The 18,804-nt window shown below is 42.3% G+C and overlaps 8 non-coding genes and 1 pseudogene across 8 annotated transcripts; all 9 read left to right on the forward strand.

Moving 5' to 3' along the window:
- The first annotated feature begins 188 nt into the window (after positions 1-188).
- Positions 189-379, forward strand: LOC141198025 (U2 spliceosomal RNA). Its single transcript, XR_012269994.1, has one exon. It is a non-coding gene; the product is annotated as a U2 spliceosomal RNA (small nuclear RNA).
- A 1,112-nt stretch (positions 380-1,491) lies between these two features.
- On the forward strand, positions 1,492-1,682 carry LOC141198404 (U2 spliceosomal RNA). Its single transcript, XR_012270355.1, has one exon. It is a non-coding gene; the product is annotated as a U2 spliceosomal RNA (small nuclear RNA).
- A 1,115-nt stretch (positions 1,683-2,797) lies between these two features.
- On the forward strand, positions 2,798-2,988 carry LOC141198405 (U2 spliceosomal RNA). The gene has a single exon (XR_012270356.1). It is a non-coding gene; the product is annotated as a U2 spliceosomal RNA (small nuclear RNA).
- A 1,115-nt stretch (positions 2,989-4,103) lies between these two features.
- LOC141198406 (U2 spliceosomal RNA) lies at positions 4,104-4,294 on the forward strand. Its single transcript, XR_012270357.1, has one exon. It is a non-coding gene; the product is annotated as a U2 spliceosomal RNA (small nuclear RNA).
- A 1,112-nt stretch (positions 4,295-5,406) lies between these two features.
- Positions 5,407-5,597, forward strand: LOC141198516 (U2 spliceosomal RNA). Its single transcript, XR_012270463.1, has one exon. It is a non-coding gene; the product is annotated as a U2 spliceosomal RNA (small nuclear RNA).
- A 1,115-nt stretch (positions 5,598-6,712) lies between these two features.
- LOC141198407 (U2 spliceosomal RNA) lies at positions 6,713-6,903 on the forward strand. Its single transcript, XR_012270358.1, has one exon. It is a non-coding gene; the product is annotated as a U2 spliceosomal RNA (small nuclear RNA).
- Positions 6,904-13,290: 6,387 nt separating this feature from the next.
- LOC141197975 (U2 spliceosomal RNA) lies at positions 13,291-13,526 on the forward strand (annotated as a pseudogene).
- Positions 13,527-14,641: 1,115 nt separating this feature from the next.
- LOC141198408 (U2 spliceosomal RNA) lies at positions 14,642-14,832 on the forward strand. The gene has a single exon (XR_012270359.1). It is a non-coding gene; the product is annotated as a U2 spliceosomal RNA (small nuclear RNA).
- Positions 14,833-15,947: 1,115 nt separating this feature from the next.
- On the forward strand, positions 15,948-16,138 carry LOC141198410 (U2 spliceosomal RNA). The gene has a single exon (XR_012270361.1). It is a non-coding gene; the product is annotated as a U2 spliceosomal RNA (small nuclear RNA).
- The last annotated feature ends 2,666 nt before the right edge of the window (positions 16,139-18,804 follow it).

Here is an 18,804-nt window from a genome sequence, read left to right on the forward strand (position 1 = left end):
TTTAAAGAGGTGGAGTTATGCAGATCTAAAACGCGTGGATTGCAGCAGCAGCAAGCCGAAAAGTGCAGGCATGTAAGGGATCTAGAGGTTGACAACATGTCTTCTTAACGGGAGTCCAGGAGCTCATCTCCACAAATGGACTTTTCAGGATCCTTGGGTGGCTCCGTAGTTTGAAACCAATTCTGGTTATCGCTTCTCGGCCTTTTGGCTAAGATCAAGTGTAGTATCTGTTCTTATCAGTTTAATATCTGATACGTCCCCTATCTGGGGACCATATATTAAATGGATTTTTAGAACAGGGAGATGAAAAAAGAGCTTGCTCTGTCCACTCCACGCATTGACCTGGTATTGCAGTATCTCCAGGACCGGTGCACCCCTTCTTTAATGCAGTTTCTAAAATCAGAAAGAATTGAATTCAATGTTTTTTGTTCATTTTGCTTGTTTGTCGGATTTTGGGATGGACTCTTTGGCTTTGCTTTTCTTCTCCTCATTGGATTTTTCATGTTCAAAGTTGCAGAAGCCAGATTACAAGCTCATTTTGGTTCAACTTCAGCAACTGTGCATTGCATTGCCATGTAATGTGATGCAATGCTATCTTTCTAGCTCTCCCTTTTTACTTCCTTTTGGATAAACAGACATATTAGGCAAGCATTTTGGAGCTTTCACCTAAATAACTACAGGTGGTGAGATAAGCTGCACAATATAATTGACCTTTCAGTATATTGTTGCACACACACCATCTATTTAGCAAATGCCCTTGTTATCAACAGCAGCCTTTTAAACTCACCTGAGCTAACAGGTATGTGCGCTGGTTACTCTGCTGCGCTTAAAATTTCTTTTTTGGTTTGCTACAATGCCTTTTCTGAAACGTTGTCTCCTTCTGCTGGAACACTGACTTCTTTCATTTAATGCCTGCAGACTATAAAAGAGAACCCAACCCAAAAAGTTTGGTTGATTAGTCTGTGGCATTCTGTTAAACTGTTGCTTATGGCGGTCTCTGTGAGCTTCTCAGCGACATTCAGCCAGCCAGGTATCCTGCCTGCAGTAGATGGAATGTGGCAATGGAACGCTGGCTGCGCGTGTCATAATAGGCTCTGAGCCTTTATATACCTGTGCACAGCAGCAGCCACCTTCAGTCTGCTGCTGGACAGCCAGCAGCAGCAGCAGGAGAGGTATGTAATCAGGAGCCCTCCTGCTAAGGGTAGACAGCTGCTCGTTCCACCCCACCCCCCGCCTTAATTGGTTCTCCTCCCTTCCAACGGTGTTGAGGCGGGTGGGAACAGCAGGGGGTGAAGGTGCTGTGTTTAAAGAGGTGGAGTTATGCAGATCTAAAACGCGTGGATTGCAGCAGCAGCAAGCCGAAAAGTGCAGGCATGTAAGGGATCTAGAGGTTGACAACATGTCTTCTTAACGGGAGTCCAGGAGCTCATCTCCACAAATGGACTTTTCAGGATCCTTGGGTGGCTCCGTAGTTTGAAACCAATTCTGGTTATCGCTTCTCGGCCTTTTGGCTAAGATCAAGTGTAGTATCTGTTCTTATCAGTTTAATATCTGATACGTCCCCTATCTGGGGACCATATATTAAATGGATTTTTAGAACAGGGAGATGGAAAAAGAGCTTGCTCTGTCCACTCCACGCATTGACCTGGTATTGCAGTATCTCCAGGACCGGTGCACCCCTTCTTTAATGCAGTTTCTAAAATCAGAAAGAATTGAATTCAATGTTTTTTGTTCATTTTGCTTGTTTGTCGGATTTTGGGATGGACTCTTTGGCTTTGCTTTTCTTCTCCTCATTGGATTTTTCATGTTCAAAGTTGCAGAAGCCAGATTACAAGCTCATTTTGGTTCAACTTCAGCAACTGTGCATTGCATTGCCATGTAATGTGATGCAATGCTATCTTTCTAGCTCTCCCTTTTTACTTCCTTTTGGATAAACAGACATATTAGGCAAGCATTTTGGAGCTTTCACCTAAATAACTACAGGTGGTGAGATAAGCTGCACAATATAATTTACCTTTCAGTATATTGTTGCACACACACCATCTATTTAGCAAATGCCCTTGTTATCAACAGCAGCCTTTTAAACTCACCTGAGCTAACAGGTATGTGCGCTGGTTACTCTGCTGCGCTTAAAATTTCTTTTTTGGTTTGCTACAATGCCTTTTCTGAAACGTTGTCTCCTTCTGCTGGAACACTGACTTCTTTCATTTAATGCCTGCAGACTATAAAAGAGAACCCAACCCAAAAAGTTTGGTTGATTAGTCTGTGGCATTCTGTTAAACTGTTGCTTATGGCGGTCTCTGTGAGCTTCTCAGCGACATTCAGCCAGCCAGGTATCCTGCCTGCAGTAGATGGAATGTGGCAATGGAACGCTGACTGCGCGTGTCATAATAGGCTCTGAGCCTTTATATACCTGTGCACAGCAGCAGCCACCTTCAGTCTGCTGCTGGACAGCCAGCAGCAGCAGCAGCAGGAGAGGTATGTAATCAGGAGCCCTCCTGCTAAGGGTAGACAGCTGCTCGTTCCACCCCACCCCCCGCCTTAATTGGTTCTCCTCCCTTCCAACGGTGTTGAGGCGGGTGGGAACAGCAGGGGGTGAAGGTGCTGTGTTTAAAGAGGTGGAGTTATGCAGATCTAAAACGCGTGGATTGCAGCAGCAGCAAGCCGAAAAGTGCAGGCATGTAAGGGATCTAGAGGTTGACAACATGTCTTCTTAACGGGAGTCCAGGAGCTCATCTCCACAAATGGACTTTTCAGGATCCTTGGGTGGCTCCGTAGTTTGAAACCAATTCTGGTTATCGCTTCTCGGCCTTTTGGCTAAGATCAAGTGTAGTATCTGTTCTTATCAGTTTAATATCTGATACGTCCCCTATCTGGGGACCATATATTAAATGGATTTTTAGAACAGGGAGATGGAAAAAGAGCTTGCTCTGTCCACTCCACGCATTGACCTGGTATTGCAGTATCTCCAGGACCGGTGCACCCCTTCTTTAATGCAGTTTCTAAAATCAGAAAGAATTGAATTCAATGTTTTTTGTTCATTTTGCTTGTTTGTCGGATTTTGGGATGGACTCTTTGGCTTTGCTTTTCTTCTCCTCATTGGATTTTTCATGTTCAAAGTTGCAGAAGCCAGATTACAAGCTCATTTTGGTTCAACTTCAGCAACTGTGCATTGCATTGCCATGTAATGTGATGCAATGCTATCTTTCTAGCTCTCCCTTTTTACTTCCTTTTGGATAAACAGACATATTAGGCAAGCATTTTGGAGCTTTCACCTAAATAACTACAGGTGGTGAGATAAGCTGCACAATATAATTGACCTTTCAGTATATTGTTGCACACACACCATCTATTTAGCAAATGCCCTTGTTATCACCAGCAGCCTTTTAAACTCACCTGAGCTAACAGGTATGTGCGCTGGTTACTCTGCTGCGCTTAAAATTTCTTTTTTGGTTTGCTACAATGCCTTTTCTGAAACGTTGTCTCCTTCTGCTGGAACACTGACTTCTTTCATTTAATGCCTGCAGACTATAAAAGAGAACCCAACCCAAAAAGTTTTGTTGATTAGTCTGTGGCATTCTGTTAAACTGTTGCTTATGGCGGTCTCTGTCAGCTTCTCAGCGACATTCAGCCAGCCAGGTATCCTGCCTGCAGTAGATGGAATGTGGCAATGGAACGCTGGCTGCGCGTGTCATAATAGGCTCTGAGCCTTTATATACCTGTGCACAGCAGCAGCCACCTTCAGTCTGCTGCTGGACAGCCAGCAGCAGCAGCAGCAGGAGAGGTATGTAATCAGGAGCCCTCCTGCTAAGGGTAGACAGCTGCTCGTTCCACCCCACCCCCCGCCTTAATTTGTTCTCCTCCCTTCCAACGGTGTTGAGGCGGGTGGGAACAGCAGGGGGTGAAGGTGCTGTGTTTAAAGAGGTGGAGTTATGCAGATCTAAAACGCGTGGATTGCAGCAGCAGCAAGCCGAAAAGTGCAGGCATGTAAGGGATCTAGAGGTTGACAACATGTCTTCTTAACGGGAGTCCAGGAGCTCATCTCCACAAATGGACTTTTCAGGATCCTTGGGTGGCTCCGTAGTTTGAAACCAATTCTGGTTATCGCTTCTCGGCCTTTTGGCTAAGATCAAGTGTAGTATCTGTTCTTATCAGTTTAATATCTGATACGTCCCCTATCTGGGGACCATATATTAAATGGATTTTTAGAACAGGGAGATGGAAAAAGAGCTTGCTCTGTCCACTCCACGCATTGACCTGGTATTGCAGTATCTCCAGGACCGGTGCACCCCTTCTTTAATGCAGTTTCTAAAATCAGAAAGAATTGAATTCAATGTTTTTTGTTCATTTTGCTTGTTTGTCGGATTTTGGGATGGACTCTTTGGCTTTGCTTTTCTTCTCCTCATTGGATTTTTCATGTTCAAAGTTGCAGAAGCCAGATTACAAGCTCATTTTGGTTCAACTTCAGCAACTGTGCATTGCATTGCCATGTAATGTGATGCAATGCTATCTTTCTAGCTCTCCCTTTTTACTTCCTTTTGGATAAACAGACATATTAGGCAAGCATTTTGGAGCTTTCACCTAAATAACTACAGGTGGTGAGATAAGCTGCACAATATAATTGACCTTTCAGTATATTGTTGCACACACACCATCTATTTAGCAAATGCCCTTGTTATCAACAGCAGCCTTTTAAACTCACCTGAGCTAACAGGTATGTGCGCTGGTTACTCTGCTGCGCTTAAAATTTCTTTTTTGGTTTGCTACAATGCCTTTTCTGAAACGTTGTCTCCTTCTGCTGGAACACTGACTTCTTTCATTTAATGCCTGCAGACTATAAAAGAGAACCCAACCCAAAAAGTTTGGTTGATTAGTCTGTGGCATTCTGTTAAACTGTTGCTTATGGCGGTCTCTGTGAGCTTCTCAGCGACATTCAGCCAGCCAGGTATCCTGCCTGCAGTAGATGGAATGTGGCAATGGAACGCTGGCTGCGCGTGTCATAATAGGCTCTGAGCCTTTATATACCTGTGCACAGCAGCAGCCACCTTCAGTCTGCTGCTGGACAGCCAGCAGCAGCAGCAGGAGAGGTATGTAATCAGGAGCCCTCCTGCTAAGGGTAGACAGCTGCTCGTTCCACCCCACCCCCCGCCTTAATTGGTTCTCCTCCCTTCCAACGGTGTTGAGGCGGGTGGGAACAGCAGGGGGTGAAGGTGCTGTGTTTAAAGAGGTGGAGTTATGCAGATCTAAAACGCGTGGATTGCAGCAGCAGCAAGCCGAAAAGTGCAGGCATGTAAGGGATCTAGAGGTTGACAACATGTCTTCTTAACGGGAGTCCAGGAGCTCATCTCCACAAATGGACTTTTCAGGATCCTTGGGTGGCTCCGTAGTTTGAAACCAATTCTGGTTATCGCTTCTCGGCCTTTTGGCTAAGATCAAGTGTAGTATCTGTTCTTATCAGTTTAATATCTGATACATCCCCTCTCTGGGGACCATATATTAAATGGATTTTTAGAACATGGAGATGGAAAAAGAGCTTGCTCTGTCCACTCCACGCATTGACCTGGTATTGCAGTATCTCCAGGACCGGTGCACCCCTTCTTTAATGCAGTTTCTAAAATCAGAAAGAATTGAATTCAATGTTTTTTGTTCATTTTGCTTGTTTGTCGGATTTTGGGATGGACTCTTTGGCTTTGCTTTTCTTCTCCTCATTGGATTTTTCATGTTCAAAGTTGCAGAAGCCAGATTACAAGCTCATTTTGGTTCAACTTCAGCAACTGTGCATTGCATTGCCATGTAATGTGATGCAATGCTATCTTTCTAGCTCTCCCTTTTTACTTCCTTTTGGATAAACAGACATATTAGGCAAGCATTTTGGAGCTTTCACCTAAATAACTACAGGTGGTGAGATAAGCTGCACAATATAATTGACCTTTCAGTATATTGTTGCACACACACCATCTATTTAGCAAATGCCCTTGTTATCAACAGCAGCCTTTTAAACTCACCTGAGCTAACAGGTATGTGCGCTGGTTACTCTGCTGCGCTTAAAATTTCTTTTTTGGTTTGCTACAATGCCTTTTCTGAAACGTTGTCTCCTTCTGCTGGAACACTGACTTCTTTCATTTAATGCCTGCAGACTATAAAAGAGAACCCAACCCAAAAAGTTTGGTTGATTAGTCTGTGGCATTCTGTTAAACTGTTGCTTATGGCGGTCTCTGTGAGCTTCTCAGCGACATTCAGCCAGCCAGGTATCCTGCCTGCAGTAGATGGAATGTGGCAATGGAATGCTGGCTGCGCGTGTCATAATAGGCTCTGAGCCTTTATATACCTGTGCACAGCAGCAGCCACCTTCAGTCTGCTGCTGGACAGCCAGCAGCAGCAGCAGCAGGAGAGGTATGTAATCAGGAGCCCTCCTGCTAAGGGTAGACAGCTGCTCGTTCCACCCCACCCCCCGCCTTAATTGGTTCTCCTCCCTTCCAACGGTGTTGAGGCGGGTGGGAACAGCAGGGGGTGAAGGTGCTGTGTTTAAAGAGGTGGAGTTATGCAGATCTAAAACGCGTGGATTGCAGCAGCAGCAAGCCGAAAAGTGCAGGCATGTAAGGGATCTAGAGGTTGACAACATGTCTTCTTAACGGGAGTCCAGGAGCTCATCTCCACAAATGGACTTTTCAGGATCCTTGGGTGGCTCCGTAGTTTGAAACCAATTCTGGTTATCGCTTCTCGGCCTTTTGGCTAAGATCAAGTGTAGTATCTGTTCTTATCAGTTTAATATCTGATACGTCCCCTATCTGGGGACCATATATTAAATGGATTTTTAGAACAGGGAGATGGAAAAAGAGCTTGCTCTGTCCACTCCACGCATTGACCTGGTATTGCAGTATCTCCAGGACCGGTGCACCCCTTCTTTAATGCAGTTTCTAAAATCAGAAAGAATTGAATTCAATGTTTTTTGTTCATTTTGCTTGTTTGTCGGATTTTGGGATGGACTCTTTGGCTTTGCTTTTCTTCTCCTCATTGGATTTTTCATGTTCAAAGTTGCAGAAGCCAGATTACAAGCTCATTTTGGTTCAACTTCAGCAACTGTGCATTGCATTGCCATGTAATGTGATGCAATGCTATCTTTCTAGCTCTCCCTTTTTACTTCCTTTTGGATAAACAGACATATTAGGCAAGCATTTTGGAGCTTTCACCTAAATAACTACAGGTGGTGAGATAAGCTGCACAATATAATTGACCTTTCAGTATATTGTTGCACACACACCATCTATTTAGCAAAAGCCCTTGTTATAAACAGCAGCCTTTTAAACTCACCTGAGCTAACAGGTATGTGCGCTGGTTACTCTGCTGCGCTTAAAATTTCTTTTTTGGTTTGCTACAATGCCTTTTCTGAAACGTTGTCTCCTTCTGCTGGAACACTGACTTCTTTCATTTAATGCCTGCAGACTATAAAAGAGAACCCAACCCAAAAAGTTTGGTTGATTAGTCTGTGGCATTCTGTTAAACTGTTGCTTATGGCGGTCTCTGTGAGCTTCTCAGCGACATTCAGCCAGCCAGGTATCCTGCCTGCAGTAGATGGAATGTGGCAATGGAACGCTGGCTGCGCGTGTCATAATAGGCTCTGAGCCTTTATATACCTGTGCACAGCAGCAGCCACCTTCAGTCTGCTGCTGGACAGCCAGCAGCAGCAGCAGCAGCAGGAGAGGTATGTAATCAGGAGCCCTCCTGCTAAGGGTAGACAGCTGCTCGTTCCACCCCACCCCCCGCCTTAATTGGTTCTCCTCCCTTCCAACGGTGTTGAGGCGGGTGGGAACAGCGGGGGGTGAAGGTGCTGTGTTTAAAGAGGTGGAGTTATGCAGATCTAAAACGCGTGGATTGCAGCAGCAGCAAGCCGAAAAGTGCAGGCATGTAAGGGATCTAGAGGTTGACAACATGTCTTCTTAACGGGAGTCCAGGAGCTCATCTCCACAAATGGACTTTTCAGGATCCTTGGGTGGCTCCGTAGTTTGAAACCAATTCTGGTTATCGCTTCTCGGCCTTTTGGCACGATTTGTAGTGGGTTGTGACATTGGGCTGAAGGTTACTGTGGTGGCAGAACCGATTCTTGGCCTTTGGAGATATCCAGTGCTGCTTTTGGGAATCGGTGCTAAAGCTGCAGTGCCTTTTCTTTACGGAGGACGGTGTGTTGGAGGGAGGACGAACTTCGTGGAGGCTGCGATCCGTGTGTGATATTTTCCTTGGTATCTGGAAAAGAAGAGGAAAATCATGGAGACAAGGAGAAACCCTGGAGGAAGGAAGGAGAATCAAGCAAGCAACCCGAATGATTATTTCTCGGAGGAGCATCCGCTGAAGGACACCATCAGGTTCGTGGTTGCTCCTGACCACCGGCAGGTGAAAGATTCTCAATTTATTTTCAATGTTATTTGTAAGCTCTTGAAGATCGACAAGGAGCATCTTTTTTGCTTTCAATCTTTTTTTTCTCGAGGACTTTATGATGTTACGCTTAATAAAGCCTCGCAGTGTGAAAGTGCCTACGCTCTTTATGAAGTAAATAAAGAGAAGGTAGAGCTGGAGGGGGTGAAAGTAATCCCCTCTTTTCAGTTTTCAATGAAAGTACTGACGATTCATTTGTTTAGTCCATTTATTACAGACTCTGAGGTTGAAAGTTACCTATCAATGTATTGTGACAAAATCATCCCTAAGAGACGCGGGGAAACACAGTTTGGAGTGTGGAACGGGAAACGTGTGTATGTGGTATCATTTAGGAAGAACCCGAATGAGGAGGGGGGCGTGTCCAGACCTCCGCCGCAGGTTTATATCAACCATAGCCGCGGTTATTTATTCTTCCCAGGGATGCCACACTACTGCCGTGTGTGTAAAAAATATGGACATCTGGATGCAGAATGTAACAAGTGTTTTAGTTGCATGGGTACTCCTCACCAGATGGATGAGTGCCCTAAAAATAAGAAAAAGGATGTAGAGGAGATGGACACATCGCCTGAAGAACAGCAACAAGAAGCTAAAGACGATGTGGAAGCAGGCATTGCTGCTGAAGAGGAAAAAGGGGAAGAGGAGAAAGAAAGGAGTGAGAAGGAGGAGACAGAAAGAAAGAGAAAAGAGGAAGAGGAGGGACGGGCAATGAAGGAGAAGAAGAAGGAGGAACGGGTTAAAAAATCACAAGAAGAAGAGGAAAGGAAGTTGGAAGAAAGGAAGAGAAAGAAGGAAGAGGAAAAACAGAAGAGGATAGAGGACATAGAAAAAAGGGCCATGGAGATAAAGAAACAGATGGAAAGGAAAAAGAGAGAAGAGCAGAAGAAAGAAGATAAGAAGAAAGAAGATAAGAATGAAAAGAAGAAGATAGAAGAACAGAAGAAAGAAGATCAGAAGAGAGAAGAGAAGAGTCAAATGTTGCAAGAAATTTCTCCACTAAGTAAAGGGAGTAGTTGTGGAGGGGAAAGTGATATTCCAGAAGTAGTGGAGTCCACTCCTACTAATTCCCTGTCGCAGAGCTTACCTTGCGCGCAGGTACAAATGGACTGCACAGAAAAATCTCTAAAAAGAAGTGTGGATAGAAGTGATAATGAAGGAATACCATGTGGTGGGAAAGTAAAGGCATTAGAAGCAACAAGTCTGCTGGGGAGTGTGTCATCTTCGGATGTATCAGATCTGGAGGTAGACCCATCTTCTCCGGCAGTAGAGAATGAGGGCGGAGGGAAGAGCCCTGCACTAAATGTTAGAAGATGATCCGCTCAATGTCCCTGAATGTTCAGGGGTTTAACGACCTATATAAGAGAACTGCTTTATATGATTTTTTAAATAATGAAAATATTGATTTTATCTTTCTACAAGAATGTAATTTGACAAAAAAAATAAGCTATGAATATTTACAGGGTATATGGAAGGGTAACTTATGCTTTTCTGGTGGGAACGAGTCAAAAAGTGATGGTGTGGGGTTTTTATGCTCTAAAGATTGGGAGATTGTAAATTATGAAGAGATATACCCTGGGAGGATTTTAAGAATTGATGTGCAGAAAAATGGGAAGAAAGTGAGGTGTTTTAATGTGTATGCAAATGCAGAAAAAGCCTTGAGATTACATTTGTTTGAACTGTTGCAGCTGTTTTTACCTGGAGTAGATCCATTAGTTTTAGGTGGGGATTTTAATTGTCATTTAAAAAATGTAAAAGATGGGTCAGCTTCATGTCTTAGAAATATTTTAGCAGCTTTTAATCTTAAAGATACATGGGCATTAGATGGACAAAAAAAGGAGCATGAAGTCACTTGGGTGGGGAGAGGTGTTTCATCCAGAATAGATTATATTTTTATATCTCAAGCCCTAACATGCTCAGGTTTTAAAACGCATTCAACACCTTTTTCAGATCATAAAATAATAGAATGTAGTTTTAAAATAGAATCAGATGTGGATAAAAGACCGTCACACTGGAAATTTAATGTATCCCTACTACAAGACGAGGTGGTTATGGAAGGTTTTAAAAAGCTGTATGAAAAACTGAAGCTAAAAAAAACGTTTTTTAAATCTATTTTTAATTGGTGGGATTTTGTCAAGAAGGAGGTAAAAATATTTTTTATTAAAGAAGGAAAGAAGAAAGCTGCTGCAAAACGTATTTTTTATAATGATCTTAATGCTAAACTGCAATGTTTTTTTCACCTCGAAAATAACGGATGTGATCTGCAGGAGGCGATCCGAACAACAAAAGAAAAGATCCAAAACTGCCTGAAAGAAAAAGGTAAAGAAATTATTTTTAATTCCCGAGTAAAAGTTTTAGACGAGGATGAAAAATGCACAAAATTCTTTTTTAAAAAAATATGTGACAAGAAGGATTATATGAAGGTTTTGGAAGGAGAAACAAGTTTGGAGGGGAAGAAGATGAAAGCAAAAGAATTTTATGATGATTTATTTTCTGTTAAAAACACGGATGTGTCTCTAAAAAAACATTTTTTAGAAGGACTGGAAAAAAATTTTAATGCGGAAGATAAATCTTTTTTAATAGGGAATTTTACTAAAGAGGAAGTTTTTAATACAATTAATACGTTACAAAATAACAAAACGCCAGGAGCAGATGGACTACCTGTTGAATTTTACAAGTGTTTATGGGAGATCATGGGTGAGGATTTTTATGAAGTAATTTTAGAAGCAGAAGCATCTTTTAGTGTCCCAGAGTCGTGGTGGGAGGGTCTTATTGTTTTATTATTTAAGAAAGGAAATAAAGAACTGATTAAAAATTGGAGACCAATAACCCTTTTAAATACGGACTGTAAGGTATATGCAAAGTTACTAGCAAATAGATTAAAAAAGGTAATCGGCTCAGTAATAGAAGTGGATCAGACGTGTGCAGTGCCAAATCGGAGAATCAGCGACTCATTGATTTTAATCAGGGATGTTTTATGGGATGTTTTAGACAGAAAACAAAAGCTTGCTCTAATTACTTTGGATTTTGAAAAAGCGTACGATAGAGTTGCCCATGATTTTTTATTTGCAGTTTTAGAGAAAATGGGATGCCCGGATGTTTTTAGCAAACGTATTAAATCTCTTTACAAATCATGTTTTAGCAAAATATCTATTAATGGTTTTTTATCTGATAATGTAAAAATAAACTGTGGCGTTAAACAGGGGTGTCCCTTATCCCCTATTCTTTTTATTTGTGCAATTGAACCACTTTTAGCAGCTTTTAGGAGAGATAAGGTAATCAATGGTTTTTTTATTCCCGGGAGTTGCAATGAACAAGTTAAAGTGGTGGCATATATGGATGATGTGACGGTTTTAGTTAAAGACACTAGAAGCATGAACAGAGCCATAAGAACAGTGGATTGGTTTGGGGGCGCATCGGGTTTTAAAATTAACATGGAAAAATCTGGTATTTTAACTGTTGGTGATTTTATTGTAGATTCTGAGTGTAAATTAACAAGAATGAATGAAGTAAAAATTTTAGGTATTTATTTCTCAGAGTCAGGTGGTAATGTAAGAAATTGGGAGTCTCTGCTGGAAAGAGTTAAGAAAAAGATTACTTTCTGGCAGTTGAGAGATCTTACCCTGGAAGGAAAAATTTTAATTATTAGACAGGTTTTACTCCCAATGTTTTTATATGTCTCAACAGTTTTTATCCCCAAAATAATATCATGAAGAGAGTTATTAAGGTATGTTTTAATTTTTTATGGAGATCCAAGATGGAAAGAGTAAAGAGAGAGGAGATATATAAATCAAAGAAAAAAGGTGGGAAAGGTTTTCCGGATATTAGGTCCTTTTTATATGCAAAGTATGTAGCGAACTGTGTATGCACTTTATTAGGACCAGGCTCTAAGCTAAAGTTGTTTTCTATATATAATTTAGGTTTCTATATTAGAAATTATAAATGGTTGGAGATGTCTCTAAATAGGCCTTATAGGTTTTTACCTCCAGGAAATTATATTGTTTTAGAAAAATTTTTAAGAGATTTTAAACTTAAGATGGTCGAAATAAATGTTCTTAAATGCCATAAAAAAATCCTAAAAATCCTGGAAGAGAGAATAGGTATCAGTCCTGTGGAACATTTTTCATTCAAAATTGTGGAAAGAATCTGGATGAATGTAAATTATAGTGTGTTATCTAATGAACACAGGGATTTACTCTGGTGTATAGTAAAAGACTGCCTGCCAACCCGTGAGTTCCAACACAGGCGTGGGTTGGTAAGACCTGAAGTGTGCCCAAGATCCAGGTGTGGGAATAGTGAAACACCCATGCACATCTTCTGGAATTGTAATTTTGCACAGACAATATGGAGGAAAGTGTGCAATATAGTGAGAGCTGTGAGTACTGTTAATTTTTTGGATTTTAACAGAGTATTTTATGGGATGGGGATAAGAGAGGAGGATTTTAAAATTGTATGGATTATTATTGCATGTGTGAAGGCGGCATTGTGGAAAGCAAGGAACATTTTAGTGTTTAAACATAAGGAAGTAACAGTCGACCAGTGTATTAAATTATGTCTAAGTTATTTGTACATGTATTTCTGGAGGGACAAAATGACGCTTGGCAAGGTGAAAGCAAATGAGAAATGGAAACAATGTAAATGGAATGAACTTACCTTGTAAGATTTGATTTTTTGAAAACCTGTGGAAAAACAAAAAAAGAAGAACAAAAACAAACAAAAAAAAATAGCCAAAACTATATAATTTTTAAAAAAAAAAAAAAAAGAGGGAAAAAATAAATAAATATATATATATAAAAGAAAAAGAAAATAAAAGATTTGGAGAAGCATTAAAATTGGTAGAATGCACGATGATGGATTTGAGTCTTCTTATCTTTTTGTTGATTCCAAGACTTTGTAATCTGAGTGTAAAAAAAAGAAAAGAAAGAGAAAAAAAAAAAAAAAAAAAAAAATTTGTTCTTATCAGTTTAATATCTGATACGTCCCCTATCTGGGGACCATATATTAAATGGATTTTTAGAACAGGGAGATGGAAAAAGAGCTTGCTCTGTCCACTCCACGCATTGACCTGGTATTGCAGTATCTCCAGGACCGGTGCACCCCTTCTTTAATGCAGTTTCTAAAATCAGAAAGAATTGAATTCAATGTTTTTTGTTCATTTTGCTTGTTTGTCGGATTTTGGGATGGACTCTTTGGCTTTGCTTTTCTTCTCCTCATTGGATTTTTCATGTTCAAAGTTGCAGAAGCCAGATTACAAGCTCATTTTGGTTCAACTTCAGCAACTGTGCATTGCATTGCCATGTAATGTGATGCAATGCTATCTTTCTAGCTCTCCCTTTTTACTTCCTTTTGGATAAACAGACATATTAGGCAAGCATTTTGGAGCTTTCACCTAAATAACTACAGGTGGTGAGATAAGCTGCACAATATAATTGACCTTTCAGTATATTGTTGCACACACACCATCTATTTAGCAAATGCCCTTGTTATCAACAGCAGCCTTTTAAACTCACCTGAGCTAACAGGTATGTGCGCTGGTTACTCTGCTGCGCTTAAAATTTCTTTTTTGGTTTGCTACAATGCCTTTTCTGAAACGTTGTCTCCTTCTGCTGGAACACTGACTTCTTTCATTTAATGCCTGCAGACTATAAAAGAGAACCCAACCCAAAAAGTTTGGTTGATTAGTCTGTGGCATTCTGTTAAACTGTTGCTTATGGCGGTCTCTGTGAGCTTCTCAGCGACATTCAGCCAGCCAGGTATCCTGCCTGCAGTAGATGGAATGTGGCAATGGAACGCTGGCTGCGCGTGTCATAATAGGCTCTGAGCCTTTATATACCTGTGCACAGCAGCAGCCACCTTCAGTCTGCTGCTGGACAGCCAGCAGCAGCAGCAGCAGGAGAGGTATGTAATCAGGAGCCCTCCTGCTAAGGGTAGACAGCTGCTCGTTCCACCCCACCCCCCGCCTTAATTGGTTCTCCTCCCTTCCAACGGTGTTGAGGCGGGTGGGAACAGCAGGGGGTGAAGGTGCTGTGTTTAAAGAGGTGGAGTTATGCAGATCTAAAACGCGTGGATTGCAGCAGCAGCAAGCCGAAAAGTGCAGGCATGTAAGGGATCTAGAGGTTGACAACATGTCTTCATAACGGGAGTCCAGGAGCTCATCTCCACAAATGGACTTTTCAGGATCCTTGGGTGGCTCCGTAGTTTGAAACCAATTCTGGTTATCGCTTCTCGGCCTTTTGGCTAAGATCAAGTGTAGTATCTGTTCTTATCAGTTTAATATCTGATACGTCCCCTATCTGGGGACCATATATTAAATGGATTTTTAGAACAGGGAGATGGAAAAAGAGCTTGCTCTGTCCACTCCACGCATTGACCTGGTATTGCAGTATCTCCAGGACCGGTGCACCCCTTCTTTAATGCAGTTTCTAAAATCAGAAAGAATTGAATTCAATGTTTTTTGTTCATTTTGCTTGTTTGTCGGATTTTGGGATGGACTCTTTGGCTTTGCTTTTCTTCTCCTCATTGGATTTTTCATGTTCAAAGTTGCAGAAGCCAGATTACAAGCTCATTTTGGTTCAACTTCAGCAACTGTGCATTGCATTGCCATGTAATGTGATGCAATGCTATCTTTCTAGCTCTCCCTTTTTACTTCCTTTTGGATAAACAGACATATTAGGCAAGCATTTTGGAGTTTTCACCTAAATAACTACAGGTGGTGAGATAAGCTGCACAATATAATTGACCTTTCAGTATATTGTTGCACACACACCATCTATTTAGCAAATGCCCTTGTTATCAACAGCAGCCTTTTAAACTCACCTGAGCTAACAGGTATGTGCGCTGGTTACTCTGCTGCGCTTAAAATTTCTTTTTTGGTTTGCTACAATGCCTTTTCTGAAACGTTGTCTCCTTCTGCTGGAACACTGACTTCTTTCATTTAATGCCTGCAGACTATAAAAGAGAACCCAACCCAAAAAGTTTGGTTGATTAGTCTGTGGCATTCTGTTAAACTGTTGCTTATGGCGGTCTCTGTGAGCTTCTCAGCGACATTCAGCCAGCCAGGTATCCTGCCTGCAGTAGATGGAATGTGGCAATGGAACGCTGGCTGCGCGTGTCATAATAGGCTCTGAGCCTTTATATACCTGTGCACAGCAGCAGCCACCTTCAGTCTGCTGCTGGACAGCCAGCAGCAGCAGCAGCAGGAGAGGTATGTAATCAGGAGCCCTCCTGCTAAGGGTAGACAGCTGCTCGTTCCACCCCACCCCCCGCCTTAATTGGTTCTCCTCCCTTCCAACGGTGTTGAGGCGGGTGGGAACAGCAGGGGGTGAAGGTGCTGTGTTTAAAGAGGTGGAGTTATGCAGATCTAAAACGCGTGGATTGCAGCAGCAGCAAGCCGAAAAGTGCAGGCATGTAAGGGATCTAGAGGTTGACAACATGTCTTCATAACGGGAGTCCAGGAGCTCATCTCCACAAATGGACTTTTCAGGATCCTTGGGTGGCTCCGTAGTTTGAAACCAATTCTGGTTATCGCTTCTCGGCCTTTTGGCTAAGATCAAGTGTAGTATCTGTTCTTATCAGTTTAATATCTGATACGTCCCCTATCTGGGGACCATATATTAAATGGATTTTTAGAACAGGGAGATGGAAAAAGAGCTTGCTCTGTCCACTCCACGCATTGACCTGGTATTGCAGTATCTCCAGGACCGGTGCACCCCTTCTTTAATGCAGTTTCTAAAATCAGAAAGAATTGAATTCAATGTTTTTTGTTCATTTTGCTTGTTTGTCGGATTTTGGGATGGACTCTTTGGCTTTGCTTTTCTTCTCCTCATTGGATTTTTCATGTTCAAAGTTGCAGAAGCCAGATTACAAGCTCATTTTGGTTCAACTTCAGCAACTGTGCATTGCATTGCCATGTAATGTGATGCAATGCTATCTTTCTAGCTCTCCCTTTTTACTTCCTTTTGGATAAACAGACATATTAGGCAAGCATTTTGGAGCTTTCACCTAAATAACTACAGGTGGTGAGATAAGCTGCACAATATAATTGACCTTTCAGTATATTGTTGCACACGCACCATCTATTTAGCAAATGCCCTTGTTATCAACAGCAGCCTTTTAAACTCACCTGAGCTAACAGGTATGTGCGCTGGTTACTCTGCTGCGCTTAAAATTTCTTTTTTGGTTTGCTACAATGCCTTTTCTGAAACGTTGTCTCCTTCTGCTGGAACACTGACTTCTTTCATTTAATGCCTGCAGACTATAAAAGAGAACCCAACCCAAAAAGTTTGGTTGATTAGTCTGTGGCATTCTGTTAAACTGTTGCTTATGGCGGTCTCTGTGAGCTTCTCAGCGACATTCAGCCAGCCAGGTATCCTGCCTGCAGTAGATGGAATGTGGCAATGGAACGCTGGCTGCGCGTGTCATAATAGGCTCTGAGCCTTTATATACCTGTGCACAGCAGCAGCCACCTTCAGTCTGCTGCTGGACAGCCAGCAGCAGCAGCAGCAGGAGAGGTATGTAATCAGGAGCCCTCCTGCTAAGGGTAGACAGCTGCTCGTTCCACCCCACCCCCCGCCTTAATTGGTTCTCCTCCCTTCCAACGGTGTTGAGGCGGGTGGGAACAGCAGGGGGTGAAGGTGCTGTGTTTAAAGAGGTGGAGTTATGCAGATCTAAAACGCGTGGATTGCAGCAGCAGCAAGCCGAAAAGTGCAGGCATGTAAGGGATCTAGAGGTTGACAACATGTCTTCTTAACGGGAGTCCAGGAGCTCATCTCCACAAATGGACTTTTCAGGATCCTTGGGTGGCTCCGTAGTTTGAAACCAATTCTGGTTATCGCTTCTCGGCCTTTTGGCACGATCTGTAGTTGGTTGTGACATTGGGCTGAAGGTTACTGTGGTGGCAGAACCGATTCTTGGCCTTTGGAGATATCCAGTGCTGCTTTTGGGAATCGGTGCTAAAGCTGCAGTGCCTTTTCTTTACGGAGGACGGTGTGTTGGAGGGAGGACGAACTTCGTGGAGGCTGCGATCCGTGTGTGATATTTTCCTTGGTATCTGGAAAAGAAGAGGAAAATCATGGAGACAAGGAGAAACCCTGGAGGAAGGAAGGAGAATCAAGCAAGCAACCCGAATGATTATTTCTCGGAGGAGCATCCGCTGAAGGACACCATCAGGTTCGTGGTTGCTCCTGACCACCGGCAGGTGAAAGATTCTCAATTTATTTTCAATGTTATTTGTAAGCTCTTGAAGATCGACAAGGAGCATCTTTTTTGCTTTCAATCTTTTTTTTCTCGAGGACTTTATGATGTTACGCTTAATAAAGCCTCGCAGTGTGAAAGTGCCTACGCTCTTTATGAAGTAAATAAAGAGAAGGTAGAGCTGGAGGGGGTGAAAGTAATCCCCTCTTTTCAGTTTTCAATGAAAGTACTGACGATTCATTTGTTTAGTCCATTTATTACAGACTCTGAGGTTGAAAGTTACCTATCAATGTATTGTGACAAAATCATCCCTAAGAGACGCGGGGAAACACAGTTTGGAGTGTGGAACGGGAAACGTGTGTATGTGGTATCATTTAGGAAGAACCCGAATGAGGAGGGGGGCGTGTCCAGACCTCCGCCGCAGGTTTATATCAACCATAGCCGCGGTTATTTATTCTTCCCAGGGATGCCACACTACTGCCGTGTGTGTAAAAAATATGGACATCTGGATGCAGAATGTAACAAGTGTTTTAGTTGCATGGGTACTCCTCACCAGATGGATGAGTGCCCTAAAAATAAGAAAAAGGATGTAGAGGAGATGGACACATCGCCTGAAGAACAGCAACAAGAAGCTAAAGACGATGTGGAAGCAGGCATTGCTGCTGAAGAGGAAAAAGGGGAAGAGGAGAAAGAAAGGAGTGAGAAGGAGGAGACAGAAAGAAAGAGAAAAGAGGAAGAGGAGGGACGGGCAATGAAGGAGAAGAAGAAGGAGGAACGGGTTAAAAAATCACAAGAAGAAGAGGAAAGGAAGTTGGAAGAAAGGAAGAGAAAGAAGGAAGAGGAAAAACAGAAGAGGATAGAGGACATAGAAAAAAGGGCCATGGAGATAAAGAAACAGATGGAAAGGAAAAAGAGAGAAGAGCAGAAGAAAGAAGATAAGAAGAAAGAAGATAAGAATGAAAAGAAGAAGATAGAAGAACAGAAGAAAGAAGATCAGAAGAGAGAAGAGAAGAGTCAAATGTTGCAAGAAATTTCTCCACTAAGTAAAGGGAGTAGTTGTGGAGGGGAAAGTGATATTCCAGAAGTAGTGGAGTCCACTCCTACTAATTCCCTGTCGCAGAGCTTACCTTGCGCGCAGGTACAAATGGACTGCACAGAAAAATCTCTAAAAAGAAGTGTGGATAGAAG

This window comes from Phyllobates terribilis, unplaced genomic scaffold (genome assembly GCF_046119375.1).
Source record: "Phyllobates terribilis strain yellow unplaced genomic scaffold, ASM4611937v1 Scaffold_94__1_contigs__length_6153435, whole genome shotgun sequence".
Lineage (NCBI taxonomy): Eukaryota > Metazoa > Chordata > Amphibia > Anura > Dendrobatidae > Phyllobates > Phyllobates terribilis.